The sequence below is a fragment of the Cherax quadricarinatus genome, chromosome 83 (assembly GCF_038502225.1).
Source record: "Cherax quadricarinatus isolate ZL_2023a chromosome 83, ASM3850222v1, whole genome shotgun sequence".
In the NCBI taxonomy this organism is placed as follows: domain Eukaryota; kingdom Metazoa; phylum Arthropoda; class Malacostraca; order Decapoda; family Parastacidae; genus Cherax; species Cherax quadricarinatus.
The window spans coordinates 9,714,867-9,721,963 of record NC_091374.1 but is presented as its reverse complement, the minus strand read 5'-3'; the positions used below and the strand labels follow the sequence as shown (position 1 = coordinate 9,721,963).

At 38.5% G+C, this 7,097-nt stretch overlaps 1 protein-coding gene across 1 annotated transcript in view; it reads left to right on the top strand.

Moving 5' to 3' along the window:
• Window positions 1–2,285: 2,285 nt before the first annotated feature.
• The window catches only part of trbl (tribbles pseudokinase 2), a 214,118-nt gene continuing 209,306 nt past the window's right edge, over window positions 2,286–7,097 (top strand). Inside the window, exon 1 of the mRNA XM_053796114.2 lies at window positions 2,286–2,414. The gene's annotated coding sequence lies outside the window, so the exon portion shown is untranslated. The remainder of the gene's footprint in view (window positions 2,415–7,097) is intronic.

Below are 7,097 nucleotides of genomic sequence, written 5' to 3'. Positions count from 1 at the left end.
CATCACAAGAACAAATATGACTTGCCTGACTATTGCATCGGGGTAGGTCAGGGCATTCGCTATTTTGAATATGTTCATTCATTTTTATATATCTGAGTGATTGATTGCAAGCAGATCAGTAACCAATCATTTCTTTGATGTACAAAAACTAACTCCTTTTTATCTTTTATCACTGGTGGATTTGTTTTACTAGAAAACACAATATAATATTCATGTATATGAATATGATGCAAATGTATTCTTACTGAGCCACGCTTGTATTCACATTTGTCTACGAATTTAACAGTAAATAAAGCAAATATATATATGCCATGACCGAAATTTAATTTAGAAGTTAACAACTTAACAATAATAGTAATATGGACCGTGTCTACACCCGCGGGTACCCAACACTCACACGGAAACACTAGGTTGATTAATTGATATTAAAGATCATGAAGGTTGTTTCTTCCCTTTATGCCACCAATCATAGAGTACCTAAAACAGGGAATACACTCTTATTATATAAATTAAGAGATATTGTATACACCTCTCGATGCATATAAAGTAGGATATGAAAATTTTCCACATTAATACCTGTCAACGGAGGCAGGTGTCTTAATGCCGGAGAATCTGATTGCTTTCCATTCCCCAAAGAGCTGTACGGGTTTAGCGCTTCACATTAAATAAATAAATAACATTCACATTAGTACAGTCACCTGCCTAATTTTTTTTTACCGTTTAAACCTATGTGATGAACTCAAAACTATTTCATTAAAAGTGAAACGTCCGTTTGTAATAAAATATAATCGTGTTCCTCCTTTGTTCCAGTATTACCTAAATTCCACCAAACGGTTCTCTATGTAATCACACACGGCTGAAACCCCCGAGTTTATTGCCTCACTCACAACATCGCAACATTTCGAAACTCGAAGCTGCCGCCTGTGGGCAAGAGTGCCACTGCTGCCTGTGTACCCACAATAAGTGCTTGGATTACGCTTGAAATAATTATATTTGCGTTATGCTTATTATTATTATTATTATTATTATTATTATTATTATTATCTTATTTTATCGTTATTTTTGTTTTATTATTATTCTTAATATTATTTAAGGAATGCGCAAGAACCAGAAGGGTTATACAGCGATTGGGAAATAGAAAGCAGTCAGGTTCGATCTATGGAAGGGAAGGACAGGTTTAATTCCTTTGATGCAGAACCTCTCACCGGCACCCGGAAACCTCTCCAGAGGGATGTATTATATGTAGTAACACCTTGGGCAACAAAAAACGGCGTTCATTAATACAGTATTTTATATCAAGCCTTGAGAGAAGAGAGTTGCCTGATGCACGATTGTTATCGTAGATGAACGATACACTATATGCTTATAAAACATTCAGTGCTTTTTTTTAACAAAACACACAAACACAGACTTATGACGTCCAGAAGCTTGAGCTGGAGTATAATCTCAACAGACACTCACAAGCACTCACAAATAAAGGCAGTGGTCGGTCGGTCTTGAGTTTTATGACTCCGATCGCGGGTTCTATTCCCCACCCGTGGTATGGATTTTTTTACATACACAGCTTGAAGAATAGGTATGATAGGGCCCACATTGTTAGAAATGGATGAGACAATAGTCAGTTAAGAAATGGGCCATAAGCTGAGACTCAACCTTTCCAACCACGAGTACAAATAGGTAAATATTTTTGAGTAATATACAGAAAAAGGCACATTAGATGAAGAGAATTTTAACCCCAGAGAATTAAAGACGGAATTATTCGATACTGAAAGCAACTGGATAAAATGAGATATCACCCAAAGAACATTATTTGCACTGAATTTGAGGTGGGGAGGGAATTTTAGTAAAAGAAAGTAAATGAAACTAAATGACATTTTGTTCGCTGTGGGGATTTGTAAAATACATGTACAGTGTACATAGATTTATCATTTGTCGCCTTTCACCATTTAATACCATATGATGACCCCTTCAATGGTCTTTGTTATCTTAATGGCAAAATTTGAAAAATGAAGTCATTAAAGACAAGTGGATAAAAATATTTGGAGAGAAAAACTTGCTATCACAGTTTGTTGAAAATCATGCATGAACATATTTATAAATAGTGCAAAGGGAGTGACAGATGGTTGGTGGAATTTAGGCATTCCTTGAATATGCAGTACAGGTACAACAATTTGGGAACATAAATGTTCGACGATTCTAATTTTTTGTTATTGTTGCACTCGGTAGTGTGTGGGACGTTGACGGGGAAAGCAGTGCTAGAGACGACTGCGTCGGGGTTGGTAATGTGTGGGGACGCCTTGTCCCAGCTTTGATCATCAGTGTCGAATTTTCCCGGTTTTCTGCCCCTGGGACGTTTGTGCTCATCATAGACTGCCCGCTGCTGGGCAGTCCTAGGCACAGGGATGTTGACTCGGGTGAGGATTGCGAGTGTCTGGCTTTGCTGGGGTTTAGACAAGGGTAAACTTATTGTTCCCGCTTCTCTTTACAAAGGAAGACTTTCTTTCCTTTATATTTCCCGCCTAGATTTGGACAACACATTTTTCCCGCACTATCGGAAAGTAAGGCTAAAAAAAGACGTAACAATCCCAACAAGGGTAAGAAAATAAAAATGAAGGAACACTGTAGTAGGCCTATTGGCCCTTGCTAGGCAGGTCCAGTCACCCCCACCCATAAATCCGTCTAACCTATAAGTTACCCAAAGTTCTTACTTCAGTGACGCTATCTGGGATTTTGCTCCATTCATCTACATCTGTTTTACCAACCTAGTACTTTCCTATATCTTATCTAAATGTAAATTTGTCCAACCTGAATTTACTGCTGTGAGTTCTGTTCTGGTTAGATACTTTCAGTACGTTATTTATAGCCTTTTATTTTTTTCCTTTTTTTTTTATTTGTACACTTCATTCATGTCCCCCACTGAAAGTGCAAATTCCATATCATCAGCCTATTAATCTTATTCTTAAGAAAGGTTTTCATACATGAGATCAACTTCGTCATCCTTATCGGTAAATTTTCCAGCTCGTTTATGTCTATTCTGTAAAATGGAGACAAGAATTAAGCACCGTAATCTAAACGCGGCCTTGACAAAGATAATAAAGTTGAAGCTTAACCTTAGGACTTTTGTTATTTAGGTCACTTCATATGAAACAAAGAATTATATTAGCTTTATTGTGAACATTTCAGCACTATTTTCTTTGAGCCATATTTCTGCTAGCCAGAACTACATCTTTTTTACATTCAGTTTGATTAAGACCTTGTACATTCAATATTGTTAGTAACCGGCTGTGGCACACAACACTTCTTTCACCTCCAAACCCCGGTGAGGCGGCTCATGATCCAAGAAATTGGACCTGACTTTCCCTTCTTTGGTTTAAACCTGATTGTCTCTCATTTCCCCAGGCGTTGAATGGCCCTTACGGATTTTGGGCTCCCTCGTGTATGTAAAAGTAGTAATAATCCACCCCGGATTTGTAACCATTATCAGCCTCTTCTCCAACATTAGTTCTAAATGACAAAACCGTCTATAACTATTCTGTCCTTTCGGCCCTAGTGCTCTATAAATTCTACTCTTACCCCTACCCTTATTTGGGAAATTCCTTAACTGCACACAGAAAAATTATTTATAAGAGTGCAAAATCCTGGATATAGCTAGATTTCATTACATCATAACTTTGAAATTTCACTAAGTTTTAGAGAGTATATGTATTTACTGATCCGAGGTCCCTTTCCTACCACATTAAAGTGACGTGACTTGATCTCATAAATATGGATAAATACGGATTCGTATGTAGCTTATTAGTCTGCTGAAGTCCTTTTCTCACTTTGAGACCGAAGTATAAAGTAATCGTTTTATTTTTTTCCATGTAACATATCCAGAATAATTTCATCAACCGTGGTAAATAAAAATTATATTTTATATACTCAGTGGGCTCAGGAATTGTGTTGGACTACGTGCGGCTAGCAGTAACAGCCTGGTTGATCAGGCCCTGATCTACCAGGAGACCTGGTCGTGGACCGGGCCGCGGGGGCGTTGATCCCCGGAATACCCTCCAGGTAGGTAGGTAGGTAGAAGAAGCCGGTCATTATTGAAGGCCTAGTACAACGTCTTGTCACATTTTTCAAACGCTCATTGGTGTCGGAATAAAGTGCTTGCCTGCCACTCTTCAGATGAAAGTTTGAGTCCATAAAGCATATTTTTTAAAACAATTTGTTATGGTTCCAATATCGAAAATATATGTTTACATTAAGCTTTGCTTTGAAATCTGAATACTGCTAAACTTCAGCTAGGTATCATTCTGCCTTAGTAACAGATACCGACGTTTCGGTCCTGATACCTTGATCAAATTCCCAGGACCGAAACATTTTCTAGTAAATTATGTCCTAGTGTTTGCTGGTGTGTTTTTCTAAAACAATCGTCCTGTTCAACCGGTCCTCTAAGTTGTCAGTTAAACGCTACCGATTTAAGATCTGTCGACTGCGCCCATTTTTACCTGCACAGTAAAGAACAGTTTAATCCCTAAAATAGGAATTAAAGTAAACTTATGCATTTGTATACACCGGCATTGGGCACTCTCATTTGAAGAGTCACCAATTCGAGAAATTCATCCTGCAAGCCGTCCAGAAGTGTACCTTGAACGATTCGTTGTGTTCAAGCGGCCCATCCTGAAATCTTTGCCATCTTTCAGTATGTTCAGTGCATGACTCAATATTGACAGGTCAGAACCGAAATAATGCATCACACTAAACTTGCAGCAAGAAAATAAATATAGCGTAATCAGCTTTGAGAGGAACCATCCCGAATTTTAACATGTGGGAAGGACAGTGGAGATGTGACGCCATCACGAGGGTAGTGGTGGTGGATACAGTTCTCAGGACTGACGCAACAAGTAGGTAGTCATATGACCTGATACTAATTTGATATAAATTCTCTTCGTTGTACATCTTAGCTGCTTATTAATCTCTGCTGATTTTAACTCATTAAATTATATAATTTATTAGTTACGCCCTACATGTTGTGGAGGAAGATCGAATTATTATTATTATTATTATTATTATTATTATCATATCCTCAAGAGAGGTGCCTTCATGGCAGTGAAGGACTCTTGATTGATGGACCTGGAACTATCCTCCCCAGATTGAGTCTGATTCCCCCAGGCACTGTATGACCCCTACGAATTTACCATTCTCAACGGATAAAATAATAATGTCCAATGCTGACAAGGGTAGAGCCGAAATAATGCATCACACCAAACTTGTAGTAAGAATTTTAACGTGTAGGTAGGACAGTGGAAACATTATTATTATTGGGCGCTATAAACTGATGTGAGGATACAATAAAGGTGAATATTCTAATTTATCTTGAGGGTGATAATAACCTCTCATTCTTTACTTTCAGTATGACCCTCTCGCTTCAAAGATTTACCCTTTTATCTCTCGAGACGGGCTGATAGTAAATCCTCACTCCAGGACACATGAGCCCACCACTGTCGTAAAACAATCACTAGAATTTATGCCATTTGACTCAGCACTTACATTTACACACAGGTACAGGTAGGTTTGCCAGGGAATTAGAAAAGCAAATAGAGATTATGAGGTTAAAGTTGCAAGAGAATCGAAGACTAACCCAAAAGGATTCTTTCAGGTATACAGAAGTAAGATCAGGGACAAGATAGGCCCACTCAAAAGTTCCTCGGGAAATGTGTAGAATTTTTAACACATACTTCCTCTCAGTTTTTACACAGGAGGATACCAGCGATATTCCAGTAATGATAAATTATGTAGAACAGGACGATAATAAACTGTGCACTATTAGGGTCACAAGTGACATGGTCCTTAGGCAAATAGATAAATTAAAACCTAACAAATCCCCAGGCCCTGATGAACTGTATGCAAGGGTTCTAAAGGAATGTAAAGAGGAGCTTAGCACACCTTTGGCTAATCTTTTCAACATATCACTACAAACTGGCATGGTGCCAGATAAGTGGAAAATGGCAAATGTGATACCTATTTTCAAAACAGGTGACATGTCCTTAGCTTCGAACTATAGACCAATAAGCCTAACCTCCATAGTGGGAAAATTTATGGAATCAATAATTGCCGAGGCAGTTCGTAGCCACCTTGAAAAGCATAAATTAATCAACGAATCTCAGCATGGTTTTACAAAGGGGCGTTCCTGCCTTACGAATTTATTAACTTTTTTCACTAAGGTATTTGAGGAGGTAGATCATGGTAATGAATATGATATTGTGTATATGGACTTCAGTAAGGCTTTTGACAGGGTCCCACATCAGAGACTATTGAGGAAAATTAAAGCACATGGAATAGGAGGAGAAATTTTTTCCTGGATAGAGGCATGGTTGACAAATAGGCAGCAGAGAGTTTGCATAAATGGGGAGAAATCAGAGTGGGGAAGCGTCACGAGCGGTGTTCCACAGGGGTCAGTGTTGGGCCCCCTGCTGTTCACAATCTACATAAACGACATAGATGAGGGCATAAAGAGCGACATCGGCAAGTTTGCCGATGACACCAAAATAGGCCGTCGAATTCATTCTGACGAGGACATTCGAGCACTCCAGGAGGATTTGAATAGACTGATGCAGTGGTCGGAGAAGTGGCAGATGCAGTTTAATATAGACAAATGCAAAGTTCTAAATGTTGGACAGGACAATAACCATGCCACATATAAACTAAATAATGTAGATCTTAATATTACGGATTGCGAAAAAGATTTAGGAGTTCTGGTTAGCAGTAATCTGAAACCAAGACAACAGTGCATAAGTGTTCGCAATAAAGCTAATAGAATCCTTGGCTTCATATCAAGAAGCATAAATAATAGGAGTCCTCAGGTTGTTCTTCAACTCTATACATCCTTGGTTAGGCCTCATTTAGATTATGCTGCACAGTTTTGGTCACCGTATTACAGAATGGATATAAATTCTCTGGAAAATGTACAAAGGAGGATGACAAAGATGATCCCATGTATCAGAAACCTTCCCTATGAGGATAGACTAAGGGCCCTGAAACTGCACTCTCTAGAAAGACGTAGAATTAGGGGGGATATGATTGAGGTTTATAAGTGGAAGACAGGAATAAATAAA